The sequence below is a fragment of the Canis aureus genome, unplaced genomic scaffold, assembly GCF_053574225.1.
Source record: "Canis aureus isolate CA01 unplaced genomic scaffold, VMU_Caureus_v.1.0 ptg000086l_RagTag, whole genome shotgun sequence".
Taxonomy (NCBI): domain Eukaryota; kingdom Metazoa; phylum Chordata; class Mammalia; order Carnivora; family Canidae; genus Canis; species Canis aureus.
In genome coordinates this window covers 635,432-658,453 of record NW_027554427.1, presented here as the reverse complement: position 1 = coordinate 658,453, position 23,022 = coordinate 635,432, and the positions used below count along the sequence as shown (strand labels likewise).

Below are 23,022 nucleotides of genomic sequence, written 5' to 3'. Positions count from 1 at the left end.
AGGGCTACTGTGGTGGCGACGCGTTTTCTCTCTCAGTCCTCCCCGATACCCGGAAAAAAAAATTCAAGAAGGCCGAAGAGGGTCCCCAAACTCCCATTCCCGACCTGCTGACCATGGCATTGAACGTCTTGAACACCCGAGACGAAGAGCAGCTGAACCGCAGGGGCAGGCCAGACTGCAGCTGCAGCTGCAGGTGCAACTCCACACCCCAGCCTCGCTGGCAGCCCTGCGGCCGGCGGGCTCCGGGAGGCACACAGAGGGGCACCCCACCGCATCCCGCCTGGGGCTTGCGTCAGACGCGGCACCGAGGGACACCGGGCCCGTCAATGTCCCAGGATCACGGAGCCGACGCGGCCAGGCCCGCGATGTCGAGTGACGGGCCACTGGAAATCCGCCTGCCCTGGTCTCGGGGCATCCTCGGCGCCTCCACACGGAGGCAACCCTGAGCCGCAAAGTCCAACCTTCCGACTACTCGGACTGGACCACGACTCGCGGGGCCCAGACTCGGACACCCCCTAACCCAGGCCGAGCCTGCGGTGTGGGACCCAGGGAATTTAACAAAAATCCCCTGCCCCTGGACAAGCGGAGCAGGACTAACTCCATTTTCTGCTGCACCCGCCACCTCCTGCGATGACCCCCACAGGACCTGCTTATTGCTTAAGGCGCTGCCCCACCCTAGTCAAGCCACTGAGCACACCCTTACCCGAAATCAGATCATAAAAATGTAACCCCCGCTTGTGCCCCCCAACACTGCGCGCCAATTCTGACCAGAGTGATAGGCCAGTTCAAACGGTCACCATAGGGAGGGTAAACTGGGAGTCAACTGGCCCCCAGTTGCGGGCGGACTCACATGACTGTGCAACCTTCTGTGTGTGTTACAATCCCGTGGGCCACTGGCCCCCGGAAAGCTGCTACGCCTCTGAGCCCCGGGGTCCAAGTCCCTGCTCCGCCGTGTCGGGTATACTTGGACCCAAGCTCGAGCTTGTAAAGAAACCCTCGTGTGTTTGCATCGGTGTCGGCTCCTGGGGGCTTTCTCGGATTTGCTACCTGGGGCACAACGTGGGGTCCTGCTCCCGGGAGCGGGGAAGTCCGTCTCTTTCCTGCTGGACACGGGGCGACTGGCTCCATTCTGCCTTCCACTCGGGTGCCGGGTTCCCCTCTCCAGTGGTGGTGGTGGTGGGAACTGATGGCACCTCCATCTACTCCACGGACGGGCTCCCCTCTCACCCTCCTTCCTTACAACTCCTTCCTGCCCGGCTCCTCTCCTGGGCCGGGATATCCTACACAAACTCAAGGCCACCGTTCGTCTTTCTCCCTCACCCACTGCCTCTGCTCACCTCGTCTTCCCTTCATTTCTCCTGATCCCTCCACTCCACGCCCCCCGTCTCCCTCTACCCCTTAACCCCCAAGTCTGGGACACCTCTAAACCAATGGTGGCCACTCACCACCCCCCAGTCAAAACCCACTTAAAAGATCAAACCCCCCCGCCTCCTCTCCTTCTCAGCCCCAATTCTCCATTTCGGAAACTCACCGACGGGGACTTAAACCTAGTACAGACCGACTTGGCCAGCACGGCCTCCTTATCCCCAACAGCTCCCCGAGCATCACCCCCATTCTCCCTGCCAGGAAACCTTCTGGAGCCTATCGCCTAGTACAAGGTTGAAGACTCATCAACGAGGCTGCTAGCCCTCTCCACCCGCTGGTGCCCAACCCATACGCCCCACTTTCTACTGTTCCCTCCACCGCTACTCACTTCTCACGCTTAGGCCTCAAAGACGCCTTCTTGATTCACTGCTCCTCCACACCCACATTCATACGTTCTCTTGGCCTTCCCATGGGAAGACCCCGACACACATACCTCAGGACGACTGGCCTGGACGGTCCTGCCTCAGGGACTCCAAGGATAGTCCCCATCTCTTTGGCCAGGCCCTTTCTAGACATCTCCAACAATGCTCTTTCACACAGAGCACGCTCCTCCAAGAAGTCGATGACCTTCCCCTTTGTAGGCCCTCCCGACCTTCCTCACAGGAAGACACTGCTCTCCTCCTCAGCTTCCTTGGTTCTAAAGGGTACCCGGTCACTCCCTCCAAAGCGCAACTTTGCACCCCCACGGTTACCTATCTGGGTATATCCTTAACCCCTACACCTCGAAAACACTCACTGGAGACCGCCTCCGCCTACCACAACGCCAGCATCTCCGGCCTCCCCTCTCCCCGCCAGAACGCCGACAACCTTCTCTCTTTCTTGGCTCTCGTGGGTTTCCTCTGGTACTGGATGCCTGACTTCGCTCTCCTGGCACGACCCCTCCACAGGGCAGCCAAACCAACCCCACGGGGGCCACGGACAGACCCCTCCCCTGTCAAACACCTTTTCTCCAAACGGGAAGACTGCCTTACTCTGGGACCCGTTTCAGCTCTTCCAGATCCCCCAAAACCTCCCTACTTATTGACTGATGAACGTTCCCGCTCGGCCCCTCGCCTCCTGGTACAGCCAACAGGACCAACGGAGCGGACACGGGCGTACCTCTCACAACAGCTAGATGTCGCCGCTCAGGGCTGGCAACCATGTCTCAGAGCCCTGGCTGGGGCCGCCTCCCTGACAAAGGAGGCCCTTACACTCACTCTACAAGGCCCCTCACCGTTTTCTCCTCTCACCGCCTGGGACACAGATCTACGGAGCCAGAAATCTGTTTCTCATCTGGACCCCTCTAGACTCCAACTTGATCTTCTCCTCTTCATCGAAAACCCGGACATCTACCACCTACCAACCTCTCGTCTAAATCCTGCTCCCCTCCTGCGGGTGGGTACTCCCCCCGCGACTCACACAGAACCCTCCCATTCCTGCCCTCAACTCCTGCAGGGGCTGACTCCTCCACGTCGGGACTTTCCTATCAAGCCCTCCCGAAGCCTGACCGAATCCTCTTTGTGGATGGTAGTTCTCTCATCGCCCCGGACGGCCAGAGAGAGACACGCGGCCTACGCCGTAGTTGCTTACCCTCGATGCCGTCCTGGAGGCGGCTGCCCTCCCCCTCGGGACACCACATACACTGCCTCCAAATACGCCTCCCTCATCACACACACACATTCTGTCCTCTGGCAAGAGCGAGGGTGTCTTACCACCAAGGGTACCACCCATAATCAATGGGCACCTCATTTCACAACTACTGGAGACCCTCAGCCCAGACCCTCAGACCCCACAACCTCACTCAAGTAGCCACTGTCCACTGTCGTGGACCGACCCTCCCAGGACCTGGTGTCCCGAGGCAACAACAAAGCCGACTCTCCACTGCCCGACCCACTGCCTTAAACCCCCACCAGCTCCCCTCCTCTTCCTCCACACACCACAGTCCCCCTCTTACACACACCAGGAAACTCACACAGACACCCAAAAGGATGGGAGGAATCGCCAGGGACAAAGGCCGCATCTTCATTCCAAAGAAACTCGCTCTTCCAGACCATTCAGCCCCCATGATCGTTTCAGACATACGGCAGTCCCTACACGTCGGGCCCAAGGCCTTACACCAGTTCCTACAACCCCTTTTCCACCCTCCACATGTGCCACAGGTTACCGGAGGGGCGCCGAAGTCTTGCAAACCCTGCTCCACGGTCAACGCTCGAGGGGGAATTCGCAGGCCCGGCGGGGCCCAATCCCCAGCTCTGCGCACACCAACCTGGCGAGGACTGGCAGCCTGACTTTTCCCACGTGCCACGCCATAAATCCTTTCCCTACCTGTTAGCCTCAGTGGACACCTTTACACGGTGGATAGGGGCTTTCTCCATACCTCGGGACACTGTGGAGGCGGCGGCCACCATAGCCCTCCAACACATCATTCCGAGGTTCGGCCTCCCGCGGACCCTACCATATGACAACGGCCCGGCCTCATCTCCAGCATCACCCAGCAAGTCTCCGAGAGCCTAAATATTACCTGGAAACCCCAGTCTTCGGGTAAGGGAGAGCGGGCCGACGGCCTTCTCGAGGGACATCTCCCCAAACTGCCCTTGGAGCCCGCCCGTCCTGGCCACCCTCCTCCCGCTGGCTTTAACAAGGCTCAGAGCTTCTCCTAGAGGGCCGTGGGGTCTAAGTCCCTTTCAGTTTCTCTTGGGCGGCCCTTCCTGCTCACTCAAAATCTTCCCGTCACCGCCTCCTCTGCTCCTATCTTGCCTACCTTACCTAACTCTTCTAAGAGCCCTCCTGCGGGCCCATGCGACTCAGTCAGCCCGACTCCAGGGGAACCCACAGCAGATACTCCCCAAGCCCTGGCCCCAGGGGATAGCGCCCTGCTATAAGAACTATACCCAAAAACCTTACAGTCTAAGTGCGCCAGTCCCGATACGGTGGCCCTTATGACCCCCACGGCCGCCAAACTCCTAGCACACCACCAGCAGTGTACACAGCTCTAAGTGAAAGCGAGGCCCCTCACGACACGGATGCGCAGGACCACCTTTGGGCCCTACTCCAATACTGCTTTCAAAGCTCCATCCTCCTCCTCCTGGTCCTACCTCCTAGTTACTCCACCACTGACCCTTGTTTAGGTGGATGTTTACATGACAGAAACCTGGCACCGGGGAATTTTCAGCACTGATTGTCAACCACCGATTCTCAACCGCCCCTGGAATGGCCAGGCCCCTACAGACTGAATTACTGCGGGAGATGCCCTGGCCGCTGCTTCTGTTGTTCCTCCTAGTGTCACTTAGTACCTCGGACAGATAGGGGCCGCCAGTGAGCAGAGGCCTCACGGGATAAACAGCTCCCACGGAGGCTTGCACCTGCTAGGGGGCGAAGCATGTCCCACATGTGCACACACCTGAGAATCAGCATGGCCGGTCCCTCCCCCAGAAGACCAGCTGGAAGGACAGGGGAAGAGCAAGTTCCTGTCCAAGCAGCGCTAGAAGGTTCAAGGCTAAGTCTAGGCACTTACAGTATATAAAATCAGAAGATACCCCTTCTTGTTTTTTGTTTCCCGCCCCCTTTCTTCTTTTTCCTGTACTAGTTGTTTTTAGCTAATCTGCACTGAGCAAAATGACTAGGAGGAAGGATTCACCACAAAAGAAAGAATAAGAAACAGTCCTCTCTCCCACAGAGCTACAGAATTTGGATTTCAATTCAATGTCAGAAAGCCAATTCAGAAGCACAATTATGAAGCTACCGGTGGCTCTGGAAAAAAGCATAAAGGATTCAAGAGACTTCATGACTGTAGAATTTCGATCTAATCTGTCCAAAATTAAAAATCAATTAAATGAGATGCAATCCAAACTGGAGTTCCTATCCTGCTAAAAGATGAAAGGGTCAACCAAGAAATTAGAGAATTAAAAAAATTCATGGAAGCTAATGAGAATGAAGATACAACCACTCAAAATCTTTGGGATACAGAAAAGCAGTTCTGAGGGGGAAATACATCACAATACAAGCATCCATCCAAAAACTGGAAAGAACTCAAATACAAAAGCTAACCTTGAACCTAAAGCAGCTGGAGATGAACAGCAAATGAACCTTCCACCAGCTGAAGAAGAGAGTTAATAAAGATTTGAGCAGATCTTAACAAAATAGAGACCAGAAGAACTGTGGAACACATCAACAAAACCAGGAGCTGGTTTTTGAAAGAATAAGATAGATAAACCATTAACCAGCCTTATTAAAAAGAAGAGAGAAAAGACCCAAATTAATAAAATCAGGAATGAGAATGGAGCGATCACCAACACCAAGGAAATACAAAGGATTATAATAACATATTATGAGCTGAGCAGCTATACACCAATAAATTATGCAATGGAGAAGAAATAGACGCATTTCTGGAAAACCACAAACTACCAAAACTGGAGCAGGAGGAAAGAGAAAACCTGAAGAGGTCGATAACCAGGGAGGAAATTGAAGCACTCATCAAAATCCTCCCAAGACACAAATACGAGGGCCACATGGCTTCCCTGGGGAATTCTATCAAATGTTTAAAGAAGAAACCATGCAGATTCTACTAAAGCTGTTTGAAAGATAGAAAGAGATGGGATACTTCCAAACTCGTTATATGAGGCCAGCATCACCTTAATTCTAAAACCAGACAAAGACCTGTCCAAAAAGGAAATTACAGACAAATATCCCTGACGAACACGGATGCAAAAATTCTCAACAAAATACTAGCCAATAGGATCCAATGATACATTAAGAAGAGTATTCACCATGACCAAGTGGGATTTCACCGCGGAACGCAAGGCTGGTTCAGCACTCCTAAAACAATCAATGTGATTGATCATATCAGCAAGAGAAAATCAAGAACCATAGGATCCTCTCAATAGATGCAGAGAAAGCTTTTGACAAAATACAGCATCCATGCCTGATCAAAACTCTTCACACTGTAGGCATAGAGGGAACATTCCTCAGCATCTTAAAAGCCATCTATGAAAAGCCCACCCCAAATATCATTCTCAGTAGGGAACCACTGGGAGCCTTTCCCCTAAGATCAGGAATACGACAGGGATCCTGAAGTGGGATTCAAATCCAGAACCCGAGGATCATGAACTGAGCCAAAGGCAGCTGCTTAACCGCTGAGCCACCCAGGCGTCCCTCATCTCTCACTTTCAACCAAAAGCTAGAAACAATTAAACTTAATAGGCATGTTGAATCCCTAGAGAAGAGGTCAAAAGCTTGGTGTGTTGTGCCAGTGAGCCAAATTGTGAATGTAAAGGAAAAGTTCTTAAAGGAAATTGAAAGGGCTATTCCAGAGAACACATAAATCCTAAGAAAGCAAAAGAATCTTACCACTTATATGGGGAAAATTTTAGTGGTTTGGATGGAACATCAAACCAGCCACAATATCTCAACGCAAAACTTAATGCAGAGCAAGGCCCTATCGCTCTTCAATTCTGGGAAGGCTGAGAGATATAAGGAAGCTGTAGAATAAAAGACTGAAGCTAGCAGAGGTTGGTTCCTAAGATTGAAGGAAGGAAACCATCTCTATAACATAAAAGTGCAAAGTGAGGCAGCAAGTACTGATGCAGAAGCGGTAACAAATTATCCAGATCAGGCTAAGACAACTCATGAGGGTGCCTACACTAAACAAATTTTTTTTAAGATTTGAGAGAGACAGCACCCACCCACACACTCGTGAGTGCACAGTGGGGAGGGGAAGAAGGAGAGCGAGAGAGAAACTACAAGCAGACTCCACGCCGAGCACAGAGACCAACACAAGGCCCAATCTCACAGCTCTGAGATCATGGCCTGAGCAGAAACCAAGAGTAGGATGCTTAACAGACTGAGCCACCCAGGAGCCCCACAATAAATTTTCAACAGAGACCAAACAGACATATGGGAAGAAGATGTCATTTGGGACTTCGTGGCTACACAAGAGAAGTCATGGCAGGCTTCAAAGGAGGGGATGACTCCCTTATTAGGAGCTCATGCAGCTGATGACTTGAAGTAGAAATCTAAGCCCATTTACCATTCCAAAAATCCTAGTGCCTTTATGAATTATGCTAAGTGTACTCGACAAATGGAGCCTGGATGACAGGCCACCTGTTTACAACATGGTTTACTGCATATTTGAAACCCACTGTTGAGACCTACTGCTCAAGGGGGAAAAAAAAGATTCCTTTCAAAATATCACCGCTGACGATACACTTGGAGACACATTCTGATGGGAGTTGTACAATGGCATTAATGTTTTCCTGACTGCTACACATCTGCTCTGTAGTGCATGGATCAAGGAATAAGTATGCCTTTCAGGTCTTATTATTTAAGAAACAAATTTTGGAGGTGCCTGGCTGGCTCAATTGGAAGACATGTGACTTGATCTCAGGGTTGTGAGTTCAGGCCCCATGTTGGGTCTAGAGATTTCTTTAAAAAACCTAAAAATAATAATAAATAAATTTGTAAGGCTACAGCTGCCACAGTGATTCCTCTGATGGATATAGGCTAAGTAAACTGAAAACTTCTGGGAAGGGTTCACCATTCCAGATGCCATTGAGAACACTCTCATGGTACCAATGCAGGAAAAAAATCCAGAATAGAGACACAAAAGATGAAAGCAAATTACTATCAAAAAAATGACCAAATAATAAAGACAGCAAAAGACAAAGAAAGGAACACAATAGCAAAAGAAAACAACCAAAATGGCAATACTAAGTCTTCATCCATCAATAATTATTGAAATGTTAAAAATTAAACTTTTTTATTTTATATTTTAAAGATTTTATTAATTTATTCGTGAGAGTTAGAGAGAAGGGGGCAGAGATACAGGCAGAGGGAGAAGCAGGCTCCATGCAGGGAGCCTGACATGGGACTCGACCCTGGGTCCCCAGGATCACGCCCTGGGCCGAAGGTGGCGCTAAACTGCTAAGTCACCGGGGCTGCCCATAAACTCATTAAAAAAAAAAAAAAAAAGAAAGAAAGAAAAAGATGTATTTTTCCAGAGAGAGTGCACATGCATGTGAGCAGGTCAAGGGCAGAGGGAGAAGAGAGAGAGAATCCCAGCAGACTCTCTCCTGAACGCGGAGCCAGACATGGGGCTTGATCTCCTGACCCTGAGGTCAAGATCTAAGCCAAAACCAAGAGTCAGATGCTCAACCGACTGAGCCACCCAGGTGCCCCAGCATTAAACTCTTTACTCAAAAGCCATAGAGTGGCTGAATGGATAAATAAAACAAGAACCAGTAACATGCTGTCATAAGAGACTTGTGGTATATTGAAGAATACACACAGACTGAAAGTGAAGGAATGGAAAATATTCCATGCAAATGGTAACTAAAAGAAAGGGTGGCTCTGCTTATGTCAGACAAAATGGACTTTAAGTTAAAAATGGTCTCACGAAACGAAGAATGCCATTATGTAATGATAAAAGGGTTAACCCAGAAGTAAAACATAAGACTTGTAAATATACATGCACCCCACATCATAGCATCACAGTGATAGACAGTAATCCCCCTCACCCATGGTTTTGCTTTCCATGGTTTCAATTACCTGTGATCAACTGTGATCTGGAAGCAGATGACCCTCCTCCTTCTGAGGTAAGATCAGAAGATCAACAGTAGCCTAACACTACGTCACAAGGCCTACGTTATTCACCTACTTCATCTCATCACACAGGCATTGCGTCGCCTCACATCATCATAAGAAAAGGGGTGCGTACGGTACAATAAGGTATTTTGTGAGAGAGAGACATTCACATAACTTTTTTTAGGCCATGTTGTTACAATTTTTTGTACATTAGCTTTATCGTTAATATCTCACGGTACCTAATTCATAAAGTAACCTTTATCATAGAAATAGATGTTTAAGAAAAAAACAGGATATGCAGTTGATCTGTGAACACCACAGGGTTGAACTGCATGGGTTCACTTAAATGTAGCTTCTCAAAGAGCTGCCAACATTAAGCCACAAGGCATTTATTTACAACCGCATAGGACCAAACTGAAGGCCTTTAGCACAGACGTCCCATCTGTTGTTGCCTTCTGAGTACCTAGAGAGGCTCAGTGAGGCTGCCAGCATCCGCCCACCACAGGAGGTCCCAGGACTGGGCAGGTCACATCATGTACTAATGGGGTGATTGGGCTGAACTCCTGGGGCTGGCAGGTAGAAGGCTGGGCTAAAGTAGAAAGTGCCCAGAGGGCAGAGACAGTGCCGCAAAGAGAGCCCCACACCCCTGGTGCCCTCATCCCTCCCAAGTCCTCCATGTAGTAGGTGTGACTGCAGGCCTTGGGCTCCTCCTGGGCTGGGTGTGGACTCCTCCTCCTAGTGGTGCCCTGGCCCCATGGCCTCCTGGAGGCCAGCACACTCAAGTTTGGCTACAGTAGCTGTTGACCATGGCTTGTGGTACACCAGCAGGCAGATGGGGCATCTATACTGAACCTCCAAGATATTGCTGCCACCTTTAGACCCACCCAGTGACCTACTGATGAGCCAAGGCTACCAGGCTGCAGGACATGGCCATCTCGGGGCCACCATTCCTGTCACGAGCCAGTACACTCACGTAAGTATGTATACAGTACCCTGACCCTATCTTCTCTTTTGTATTAGAGTGCAGGTGGGCAAGTTGCGGGAGGGAGTGGGAGAGAGGATCTTAAGCAGGCTCTATGCCCAGCATGGAGTCTACACTGGGGCTTGAATTCATGACCCTGAGATCATGTATGGTCTACGTTGAAATCAAGAGTCAGATGCTTAACTGAATCATCCAGGTGCCCCCACACCCTTGAAGGTAGACTCCATTGGGCGTGGAGCCCAATGCAGGGCCTGAACTCATGACCCTGAGATTGAGACCTGAGCCGACATCAAGAGTTGAACTCTTAACTGAAGGAGCCACCCAAGCACCCCTATTTTCTCTTCTTTGTGATTTTTTTAATATTTCCTTTTCTCTAGTTTACTTTACTATATAAATACAGTATATCATACATATAACATAAAATATGTGTTATTCCTGTCGGTAAGGCTTCTCACAATAGTATGCCATTAGTACTTACGTTTTGGGGGAAGACAAAAGTTATATACAGATTTCTCACTGTTGGCATCCGTATCCACCATGCTGTTCTCAAGGGTCAACTGTACTAACAAACTAAATTCAACAGCACATCAAGAGAGTCCTATACCCTGACCAAGTGGGATTTATCCTTGGGATTCAAAGTTGGCCTCACACATGCAAAATCAATGCAAATCAATGTGAGACACAATACAAACAATGAGACACAAATATTACATCATCATCATTTCAACAGACGCAGAACATGTGACAAACTTCAACACCAACTCATGTTCAGTAAAACTTCTAAAACCTCAACACAATAAAGCCCATCTGTGAAAACTCTACAGCTAATATAACCAGTGCGTTAAACCTGAAAGAACAAGGCAACGATCTCCACTCTCACTACTGCTACTCAACACTGTTCTGGAAGTCCTAGCCTGAGCAATCAGGCAAGACACAGAAACACAAGGTATAGAAGTCATAAAGAAAAAAGTAAAATTATCTATTCACAGGTGGAAAGATCATATATGTAGGAAAGTGTAAAGACTTTCCACAAAAACCTACTAAAATTCAGTAAACTTACACAATATAAAATCAACATATAAAAATTGGAGACATTTCGAAAGACTAACAATGAAATACCTAAAAAAGAAATTAAGAAAACAATTCCATCTACCATAACAACAGCAAGAATAAAATACTTAGGAACCAAAAGAGGTGCAAGACTCGTATGCTGAAAATTATAAACACTGATGAAGGAAATTTTCAAAGACACAAATAAATGGAAAGACATTCCAAGTTCCTGGATTGGAAAAATACTGTTAACCTATCCATACTACTCAAAGTGAAGCCTCCATCTCCTTGACTCCTTCTCACCGTCTCTCTCATTTCTCCGCCTGAGAGGGGTGTCCCCAGCTCTCCTCATATCTGGGTGCTTCTCAACACTCACCTATGAGTCATCAGAAGGTTCACACAGAAGCCTCAATTCCCTGATCTTCCCCACCACAACCCCCCTCAAAAAGAATAGGGGCTATAAAGGAAAACCCCAGTTCTGTCTACCTCCTTCAAAGGGAAAAACCTGGGGCTTCCCTGCTGGGAGTCTCTCCTGTGTCTCCGTTACTCTTCACACAAGTGACTTCTGACACTTTAGGCGTGAGGCGATTTTTCCCTGCAATGAGAACTCAGTCACATCACATCTCTGATACCATCCACCTGGAGATAGTGGCGGATCCCAACTTACCCGCCCAGTCCCACAAGACCGCCCCCGCCCTACTTCAGATGCCAATAGTAGTTAAGTCCCCAGGTTATACAACTTGTCTGATCTGGATGCAAATCAGAGGCTCCCATGAGCACCCCCTCGGGTTGGAGTAATTTGCTACAGTGGCTCACAGATCTCAGGAAAACACATTTACCAGTTATAAAAGGACAAACAATACAGATGAAGAGTCGGATGAAGACTTACACAGGGTGAAGTCCTGGCGGGGGGAGGACGTGCAGGAGTTTCTGTCCTTGTGGTGTTGGGGTACATCTAGGTGGAAGCTCTCCAAATCCCCTATGACTGGGGTTTTAGGGAGGTCTCCTCACATAGGCATGATCAATCATTCCATTTCCAGCCCCTCTTCCCTGCTCTGGAAGATGAGGGATGGGGCCTAAAATTCCAAGCTCGTAATCATGGCCTCATCTTTCTGGGGACCAGTCCCATCTGGGAGCCATCTGAGAGCACAGCCTGAGCCACCTCATTAGAACAAAAGATGATCCTAGCACCCTTATCACTTGGGAATTTATAAAGCTTTCAAGAGCCCTCTGGGGACTCCTGGGTGGCTCAGTGGGTTACCCTGCCTTTGGCCCAGGGCGTGGTCCTAGTGTCCCAGGATCCAGTCCCACATCGGGCTCCCTGGGCGGAAGCCTACTTCTCTCTCTGCCTGTGTCTCTGCCCCTCTCTCTCTCTCTCTGTCTCTCTCATGAATAAATAAAATCTTAAAAGAACAAAAGCCCTCTGTCAGGGATGGGGGTCAAAGACCAAATGCTGGAACAGAGGATGTTCCTAGTGTTATTACTTAGGAAATGACAAGGTTTCAGGAGCTCTGTGCCAGCAACTGAGGGCAGAGACTGATGCATATTCTCAATCATCTCATAGTGCTCCTAACTCCAATAAGCCCTCATCAGACTGGTATTCCTTCTGTCATTCTTACAGCGCTCCTTTGAAACCAGCTTTCTTACGGGTCTGCTGACTTGGTTTAGTGGGCCCCATCCTCTTTCAAAGCTAAGTTCTTGGAGAGCAGACACCCCGAATGTTTACACCGTCTTCCCGGTGAGAGCAGTTTCTGAACAAAACAGGAAGTCAACAAATATTTGAATAAATAGTTGAATGAACGCTCCGTGTTGATCGTATCACGTTCACCTATTCCTTTGATGAACATTTCATTGACCTCACTTTATAAACTAATGTTTTGAGAATTCACTCACCCAACTGCGTGTTGTTCAAAGTGGGAATACTGAAGCATAATGAAAGGGAAACTGGGTAAACAGACTAGAAGTACCAGTGTCAGGCGAAGTTGTCCTTTTATACGCAGCATCAGAACACTTGCACAGTGTCCATGTTTGACCAGTGCTTGTCGATTTCATGAAGAATTGAGCCCCAGCTGGATCCAGAAACAGCAGTCCCCACTGGAGCGTTGGTTGTGTTTTCTTGTTTTGATAGTTTTCCTTGAAGCCACACCATCCGGGAAATCCACAACCACAGCTCCAGGACAGATGCTGCTCCTCTTCCCCATCAGGTCAGCTGTGCGTTTTCATTGTCAGGCCACTGAGGTAGAATTAGTTGACTCCATGTCGGCCCGCTGGGGTGGTTGCAACATTTCCTGCAACTTGGCGTGCACCCGGGCAAGTTCCACTCTGTTGAGCTTCCCCCACCTGTATTCATCCAAGTATACAACACATTCAGCAGGAACAGGGGACTGCACACGCTTCAGCTCCTTCAACCCTCCTAACTGTTGAAGCACGTTCGTGATGCCCGATGTGGAGATGACATTGTCATAGAACACGAGCGAGGGGAGGCTCGAGCAGCAGCACAGAGCAGGCAAGCAGGGTTCGGAGCTGGGCTTCCTTCAGCCGGCAGCTGCACAAGTTCAGGTGCTGTAGAGTGCCAGACACCTCCCCCAGCAGAACCTGGAGGGGCCCAGGAACCGTGTGGGACAGGTTATTGCCACAGAGAACCAACTCCTTCAGGCAGGTGGCACGAATGCTCTGGGACAAGTAGGTGATGTCATTCTCAATGAGCCTGCATCCATTGATTACCAGCATCTCCAGTGGTTTTGCAGGCCATTGTGGACAGACAGACACAGTCACTTCTTGGAAACTCGAGTGTCCCACTAGATACATTTGGGAAAGATCCAGAAATCTGGCCTGAGAAATTGGCACAATGCCTACCCGAGTCTGGATGCACATGGTGGGAGCCAGGCTTCTGTAGTGGTTAAGACCACAGAGTGTGGAGTGAAACCCATCCCCGCTGGCCATGGGACCTCTCTGTTTGCAGACTATGGAGTCAGGCACCTCTCAGCCTTAGCTTCCTAATAAGCCCCATCAACACAATTATCGCACATGCTCCACAAAGTGTGGCTGAATTAATGAAATTTAGCTATAGCTCCTACACATGGTAAAGCATAGGTTTTACTGGCTGGAGAATTTGGGAAGATGGTTCCCCATGCTTCTATTTACTCAAAGACCAGGCCCCAGGAGAACAGCTCTGTATTCGGGGGGGTAGGGGGGGCAGGCTACAGAGAAGTCTGTGAGACACAAAAGAGAGGAAGGAGTTCATCAAATCAGCTGAGCTTAGACATTGGTGAGGGGGCAGTTCCCTCCCTCAAACACCACCCTGACAACCTACCATCCTGGTTCACTTTCTCTACATAAGCTCTAGGAAGACGAGACCCTGAGTTTGGTCAGAGTTTCATATCCATTCTTAGCTGTCTGCTTGGCACGGACTGAGTGCGTGAAAATGAATGAAAGAGTGAATGACAGGCCAATTTCAGACCTGCATCTTTCTCTTCTATAGCAATCGACAGCCACTGGCTGGTCCAAGACCTCAGCCTTGCAGTCTGTGTCCTCAGTGACTCTGCGGCCTCACAGGATTGGAAATCCAGGCTTGTCTCTGCTCCGACGCAGCGGGGTTCAGGGACGACTCCAGGGATCCTGGCCCCTGGCCCTTCAGAGGGACTTGTCGCACACTCACTCAGCATCTTATGCAGCTGGCCCGAGAGACAGCCAAAGATGAGATGGAGCTTCTAGAGGCGGCCCAGTGGACTCAGCAAAAAGAAACAGTCTGCAGGGAAATCCCAGGGGATGTCGTTCATGATGAGGTTGCCCAGGTTGCTCATTTACCCTTGCGTGGGTAAAAAAACTGGATTAGGTCAGAACGGGAGCAGAACGTACTCCTGTAATGAAGCCTCAGCTCCCGGATGGTCTCCAGCTCCAGCATCCCCAGGATCTCGACAAGGCTGAGGAATGGCACTTGGACAATGACCAGTGTCTGACAGTGGAGGCGCAGACTGCCATGGTTCTTCTCGACTCTCTGGAGTATGTACGAGGGGAACCCAGACAGGTGGAAGAAGCTGAACAAACCACCTAGGAAAAGGTCTCTGTGTATTTCCTCGGGTTCTCGGTGATGCTAAGGCTGTTCTTTGTAACTGGGTGTCAGCTTGTCTGCCTCCGGCTCTTCTAGCATGTGAGTGATGACAAAGGGTGCAGGAGTAGCCTCCGAGCACTCCTCCCAGTTGGAGTGCTCAACGTCATGGGTAAAATCCAGCACCTTCAGCTTTGATCTCCTGTGGGGAATGAGGAGGAGAGCAGACATGAGGAATTTCAGGCCTGTAGAGCGGGGCCGGCAGGAGACCAGCAGCAGTGGCAGACCCTGGGGACCCACCACTGTGCCAACCAGCAGCCCTGCCCTCTGCCGTCCACTACGCCTTCTAGGTGCCCTCCTTGCTTCCCCACATTATATGTTGCCGGGATACCACCCAGGAACCCAGCCACACTCTTAACCACCTCAGTAGCATGATCAGCTCTGAACTATGCCAGGACTCTCTTCACGGAGGGACTCTGACAATGGCCTCAGGGCCTCATGATGACAGATGCTGCACCACCAGGAGAGGCTAGCACATGCTTGGACTCCACATCCCTGAATCCAGCTCCCACTTCTGCAATTCACTGTGCCCCTACCAGCACCCCAACTCTCCAGTTACCTGGGCCAAACTGCGTTAGGAGGAACCAATTCCAGCCCATCCAGGACGGCTTCCAAGAGGTCTTGAGTTCTTGACTGATCTCTTAACGGTCCCAGACGGAGGCAGGGAAAGGGCCAGGCCTGCACCATTGCTGTCACAGTCTTCGTGTGTCCCCCATCAAAGGCTGCTGTGGACAGAGTTGGGAAAAGGCCCACAGGGAGCTCTTCCAGGTCACGTACAGCTGAGGCCTTCTCATTCCGCAGGCTCTGTGCTGCAAGATCCAAGAGATTGAGAGGGTCTTGTCCACTCATCTCCACCAACCTGGCACAAGGTTAAGGGAAAAGCCTAAGTAGATTTTCACAGTGCTCAGCCTCCTCCTGTTGGCACAGGACACTCAGCCTCAACCACCCATCTTAGCAGGAAGTGAGACCCTAGGCGGTCCTCCACCTCTCCTGCCATCCTACAACTTCTAGTCCTAAATCTTCAGCTCTTTCTCTGCTAGGTTCACCCAGTGTCCCTTAATACCAGCTAAGTGAAGGAAAACAATTACGGCTTCATCTCCATTCTTTATTGGACTTCAGAGAGTATAAATTGTTCCAAACCTAATTTCCTGAACTTTCCCAAAGATCATCACCATCTCCAAGGTGATTTCAAGGAGCCGGACAGAATAACCCATCTCTTACCCCAGTCCAGTGGTAAGAGGTCGGGTCCTGAGGTTTTGTTTGCCTTCTCTGGCAAGCAGAGCTTCTAAAACAGTAACGGCAACTTTCCACAAGTTCAGATCTGTCCTCCTTCCTGCTCTATGGAATACGTTCCTATTCACATTCTACCAAGCTCAGAGCAATTCAGAGACTAGAAAATTATTTTTAAAAAATCAAGACGACATAAAAAACCCCTCTTATGGGGCTAGTGAATTTTTGACATAAAATGTCAGAAAAAGACAAGAGAAGGGAACATTAAAGCACCATCGTGGGGTGCCTGGGTGGTTCAGCTCTGCGGCTGCCTTCAGCTCAGGTCATGATCCCAGGGTCTTGGGATTGAGCCCCAAATGGGGCTCCCTGCACTCAGCGAGGAGTCTGCTTCTCCCTCTGCCCTTCTTTCCCCGCTTGTCCTATCTCAAGTAAATAAATCTTCTTTAAAATGTACCATCTCAAGTATAAGTAGATACAAAGGTCGTTACTAAAACATTACTAAGAAGAACTAATTGGTGTTCTTTGAACAGAATCACAAAGCATTTCTTCTAGGAACAAGAGCAGACTGACACATTTGAGAATCTCTCAGTGAACTTCTGATGACACATGGACAACTGAGCCTGAGTGCTCTCAGCTGCCTCCTGAAACCCTAAATGAAGTAAAGGAATAGCTAAGACCAGAAAGTCAAGGAGAATGAATTAGCCCCACTCTTCAAGAAAAGCCAACTTTTAGAATCTGAAAAAGGTGGATTGGGAAACTAGTGTGCAGACTACAGAAGCCAACACCTAAGCCTATACAGGTGGTGAAATCAGAAATCAATTGCAGAACCCACGAGGCCTCAGGAGCAACAGCCGCAGGCAGGGCCCCAGGCGAGGGCCAGAGCCACCCGCCAGCACTGTGGTACTCGAGGAGGATCTACAACCACATGCGTTTACCTCCACCACCAGCACGGCCAGCAATCCACACCCGGGCCCGACCTTCCTCTACTTCCCACCCCGACTGCTCTGCTGCTCCCTGGAGCAGTGCTCAGCCCTCACATCCCATGGCAGGCTGCTCTTCTGTGGGGCACAAGGGGAATGCGCTGGGGCAGGTTTGGTACATGAGCATTTAGAACCACCAAAACACTGGACTATGACCCAACTGAGCATGCTCCACTTATGTATGAGCAGGAAGGGGCACCTGCTCAGAGCTGAGGCCCGGGAGGCAGCTTATGGAGCAGGCAGGACAGGAGGGCACACCAGGCCCCTGTCACAACCACCAACTGTTCTGATGGCAGAGCTCCTCGGAAGCAGGAGGGCCCTTGCTGCAGAAGTGGCTGTGTGTGAACCCTCCCCTGTGCTTCTGAAATGTCCCATTTCTCTGAAGGAACAGCCCAAGAAGAGCCACATGCCTGGAACCCAGAGGGGTGTCTCTGCCCTTGCCCCTCCCTCATGCCCCTCTCACTCAGCAAAAAAGTCAGTCCAACTACTTGACTCCTCATGAGGGATGTATATTCTACTGATGGCTGCAGAGGACACAGAAAAGAGGTTCTCCAAAGGTCGGCAGTGAGAACTCCCACACTCTGAGGCGACCTCCATTGCCCTCCCCCTCAGCCTGTCAGCCTTCCTCCCAAATGCCTTTCTGAGGAGGAGCCATTCCCACCTACAGCTGCTCCCACCTGAAGCCACTAAGCATCTCCCCGCTGCGCATCTGCACCTGAACGATCCTCATCAACCTCCCTCTGTAGTTGAGGTGGCTGTTTAAGCACAGTCTACTTGTCACACTGACTTCTGCTTTCTCCCTTTGTGGAGATTCTCAGCCCAAGGCCTCGGGCCTCTGCCCAGCAGGTAGGAGGAGATGAGGCCTCTGGCTTCTGAGTGCAGCCAACAACGGGTCACTCCTCTTCTCCTCCACAAAATCCAGGATCTATTGCTGGCCAACTGACCACGTGCACCGCCTGAATGCACTTCACCTATGTGGGAAGGGTCTCCCCTGAGATTCCAGTGGCCTCTAATCCTGGGGAAGACTCAGAAGAGGAAGACCAGTGAGTAAATGATGGCCTTGGCCACTGCAGCTGGTCTTGGGCTATGATGGATACTCATCTTGTCCTCCCTGCATTATTTGTTGCAGATTCCCCTCAAGGTCCCTACAAACTCTGCTGTCCTCCTCGCTAAGTTGCCAGGTGGCCTTCCTCACACCTTCATCTCTAAAATTTCTGAGCCCCAGCTCACCAGGCCTCTTTTGGCAAGGGTTGTGGCACTTGTCTTTTTACTGTCACAACGGGGCAAGGGAATACCAAGAGGGTCCTGGATGAATCTCCTGGGAGTCAAACTTATTGCTCTTTATGCCCTGGTTTTAATTTTTTTTTTCCGATTTTATTTATTTATTCATGAGAGACACAGAAAGAGAAGCAGAGACAGAGGCAGAGGGAGAAGATTTCCCTCGGGGAGCCCGATGTGGGACTTGATCCAAGAAGTGCAGGATCACGCCATGAGCTGAAGGCAGATGCTTAACTGCTGAGCCACCCAGGCGTCCTTCTATGTCCCGGTTTAAAAGCAGCCCTATCCTTTCCTAACCTGGGTCATTCACTCCAACCAAGAATGGGGGCTCCTTTGCTTGCCAACTCGGTGCTAGACACAAAGAGGATAAAGTCTTCAGGTGGCAGCCGTGGCTTCTAACTCTGTGGGACTCCTCCGCTCACCAGTGGATAGTTGTGGAACCTAACCAACGTTATCACTTGGTGGGTTTGACAGAACTTACCTCACAAGATGCAGTTCTGGGCATGCGGTCATGTCATGTCCAACGGTCTTCCACCAGGGCCCAGCAGCATTACAGGAACGGCTTTATGAAACATATCCGAGCCACCTCTGTGGACAGCATGGGTTTGCTCCAGACTCCTGGAAGGTATCGTTCCCTACCCATGATACACCCAATCTTCTGAGATCTGCTCAGTCTTATGCCCAAGTAACAAGGCTGCTTTCAACTGCAGCTTAGACTCTGCTGCTCTGCAGAGAACTTTCCTATCCTGGGATACACTCAAAAGTCGAAGTCTTTTTGGGTTCAGTCAGTTAAGAGTCTGACTTTGGTCAGGTCGTGATCTCAACGTCCTAGAATGGAGCCCTGCGTTGGGAACTTTGGCTCAGGTTGTGATCTCAATGTCCTGGGATCGTGCCCTGTGTTGGGATCCGTGCTCAGCAGGGAACCTGCTTCTCCCTCTCCCTCTGCTCCTGCCCTGTGCTCTCCTTCTTTAACAAATAAAACCTTTTTTTTTTAAGTGGCAGTCTTTTGTGTCACCTGGTATACAAGGCAGAGAAGTGTTCTGAGATGTGGAATATGTTGTCTCCAAAACCTGAAAAGTCCTCTCAGGCATTGTGCTTCCTTCTCTGCAGGAGATTCAAGTGGTAAAACTCATGTTTTACTTTGGATGATAGGACCCAGCATGTCCCCAACTGTTGGGGCACTCAAAATTGTTCTCATGTGGCAGATAATTGAATCTTCACAGGCATCTTCTCCAACAATGGAATGCACGTTTCTTACCAAGGCTTCCAATGTGCCAGACATTTCCTGTAATCTAACTCCATTGACAAGCTATCAGAGGAGCAAATCGGCACAATGTTCTTCAGATACCCAGGTGGTACGTGAACTATGACAGACTGGAAAGGTACAACCCTGGAGCAATGGGAAATGCATACTGTTGTCTGCTCCATGTGAATCCAAACGGTATCTGATAGGGATAGAAAGAAACACATTTGCCAACTAATGTTTGTATACCATGTACCTGAGAAGTCATGAATCTGGCTTGAGCGAAGAGACTACATCTGGCATAGCAGCCTCAGTTAGGGCTACTATCTGGGTGAATTTATGGAAATTTCGGCCAACCTCCAGGATGAATCTGGTTTCTGCAGGGGTAGACAGGTGAATTAAATGGAAATGTGACAAGGACCATCACTTGAATCCTTTATATCCTTAAGAGGAATAAAATTAGGGATGCCTGGGTGGCTCAGTAGTTGAGCATTTGTCTTAGGGTCAGGGAGTGATCCTGGGGTCCCAGGATCCAGTCCCACATTGGACTCCCTGCATGGAGCCTGCTTCTCCTCCCTCTGCCTATGTCTCTACCTCTCTCTCTCTGTCTCATGTGAATAAATAAAATCTTTTTTAAAAACAAAGGAATAAAAAAAACACCAAACAAAACAAAACAACAAAAGAGTAATAAAAATATCCGTCATTCCTCCTAGATTGTGATATTGTTTTATACTTACTATTTTGACCAGGGATGGAAACAGGTACAGAGGCCTCCACTTGGCCTCCACAATCATGATAGTTCTGATCCTACAAATGAAAGACGCAATGTGTGTTCTGCATGGATTTTCAAACATTCTATTCCATTACACATCTGCAAACTGAGTAATGTCACACGGTTACCATTGTGAGCTGGATCCTGACCTGGGATTCTATTTATTTGGCTCCCCATAGGCCCCATCCTAACAGTGAGCCACGATTATGTTTTGTACATCCAGAAACTAATGTTAACTCTGACCCTACATCCAACAATATTAAAATTCTTGGTATATTCCCCCTTCCCCAGTCCACTCCTCAAATTACTCCTAGAGTCCAATCCCCCTTGTTTATTTACATTTACCCAAATGTGGTAGGCAGCCTCCCAAATGGCCACAATGATTCTAGCCTCCTGGTATTCAGTCATTCCCTTGTGAAGTCCCCTGCCTCACTGAGTAAGGCAGACCTGTGACAATCTGTGACAATTACAATGTGTGACTTCCAACGTTAGGTCATAAAAGGCATTGTGACTTCCGCTTTGCTTCCCCTGGATCACTTGCTTTCACGTCATGGAAACACCCAAGTAGCCTTATGGAAACATCCATGAGGCAAGGAATTGAGGCCTCTGGTCAAAAACTTACTGGCCGGGCACCGGGGTGGCCCAAGTCATGATCCCAGGGTCTTGGGGTCAAGCCCCACATCAGGCTCTCTGTTCAGCAGGGAGCCTGCTGCTCCCCCTGCTTGTGCATGTGAGTAAGCTGCCTTGGAAGTGGACATCCCAGGCTCAGCTCAACCTTCAAATGACTACAGCCCCAACCCACATCTTGTGTGCATTCTCAGAGACACCATGAGCCAGCACTATCTGGCTAAGCTTTAACTAGATTTTTGACCCACAGAAACCACGTGAGATAACAAAAATAGTCAATTATGCTACTAAGTTTTGGGGTAACTTATTGCACAGCTACAGGTAAAAGATATGCTGAATAACTGTACGAAAATTCCTGGAAGAATATTTATCCCCTTGCCATACATACATGGTCCTTTGTTCTGGGGACCTGGCCTCCTCTTCAAAGACTAGACAGTCCCAGGCCTGAACACTGACTAGAACTTGGCAAGGGATCATGCCTTTGTATTGAGCCGTCTTCAGCCTCCCATCATCCAGCCTTGATTTCTTTTGATAATAAGAGTACTACTCCTGGTGGCTGACCTTCCATTTTGTACGAAAAACACTGGGCTCTTCAAACCATTTCTGGAACCCTTTGTGGGTTGGTGCCTTGGCTGCCACTCCAACCTCATGGCTCACAGTAAATGGTGTAAACCTGGCCTCTGATGGTTCAATGCCACCGCCTGACCTCAAGTGCTGCAGGGTCCTGTCATCCGTTTCTATGACAGCCACTCTTACTGTTTGTCAGCACTGGCCTATGCACGTACCCCACCACTGAACTGTTTAACGACGCTGCTGTCCCTCTCATCAGCATATTCCTAGAGCCTTGGTAAATGATGTGTTTGTCGGTGCTTCCTGTGGAATATATCCATTTGCTTGGGTTTTCTTACCTTAGAAAGTCATCATATGTATCCCAGCTTCACAATCCCTGAGCGGTTTAGCCTTCAGCTGCCATCTGTCAGGGGTCCAGCAATTTCAACCTCACTGAGCACGGGCCGTAGCTTCCTTTCATGCTTCTAGAAGCCATCCTTGTAGCAAGTTCACACAAACTCCTGCGGTCCCTGACAGAATGTCAAACCTTGTATCTCAGAAGAATACTCCCAAAGCAGTAAATTCACCCTACCCAATCTGAATCCCCCTCTCCTTTATCAAGCACCTATAATCCAGTCCCAAACACAGTCCCCAAGCTGGTACTTGCTGGTTAGGTCGTTCAGCCTCCTTAGGGTGTAGTACCTTCATCTGCCTTCTCAGCCTGAGCGCATCTCCTGCTCTGTTATGCTGGAACATAGCCCCAGTTACACACAAGGGGAGAAACTGGAGAAGAGGGCAAGAAGAGCAAATTCTGTCTTAGTGAAGGATAGCTCTGCAAGTATTCAAATAAAAGACTTTGATGGGGTTTTTGTTTCTTAGGGGGATGGTTTTTTTGTTTTGTTTTTGGTTTTGTGCTTTGGTTGTTTTCTTTTTAGGTAGGCCTCATGCCCAGTATGGGGACAGAACTCACCCCCCAAAGTCAAGAACTAAGCCAAGATCAAGTGCAATGCTTAACCAACAGAGCAACCCAAGTGCCCTAAAGATTTTAGCTTTGCTCGTTTTGTTTTTAAGATTTTATTTATTCTTGAGAGAGACAGAGAAAGAGGCAGAGACCTAGGCAGAGGGAGAAGCAGGCTCCGTGCCAGGAGCGCTATGCAGGACTTGATCCCAGGACCCCAGGATCAAGCCTTGAACAGAAGGCAGATAGATGCCCAACTACTG

At 49.4% G+C, this 23,022-nt stretch overlaps 1 long non-coding RNA gene across 2 annotated transcripts; it reads right to left on the bottom strand.

Annotated features, from left to right (window-relative positions):
* Nucleotides 1-15,686: 15,686 nt before the first annotated feature.
* Nucleotides 15,687-22,611, bottom strand: LOC144309561 (uncharacterized). 2 transcript variants are annotated; one of them, XR_013375516.1, is made up of 5 exons: nucleotides 22,504-22,611; nucleotides 22,161-22,331; nucleotides 20,591-20,660; nucleotides 19,092-20,055; nucleotides 15,687-15,981 (listed from the first exon to the last, which is right to left on the bottom strand). It is a non-coding gene; the product is annotated as an uncharacterized LOC144309561 (long non-coding RNA). The 2 variants fall into 2 exon arrangements; XR_013375517.1 differs by lacking the exons at nucleotides 22,161-22,331; nucleotides 22,504-22,611 and adding an exon at nucleotides 20,971-21,050 and having other exon boundaries at nucleotides 20,591-20,731.
* Between the last annotated feature and the right edge of the window lie 411 nt (nucleotides 22,612-23,022).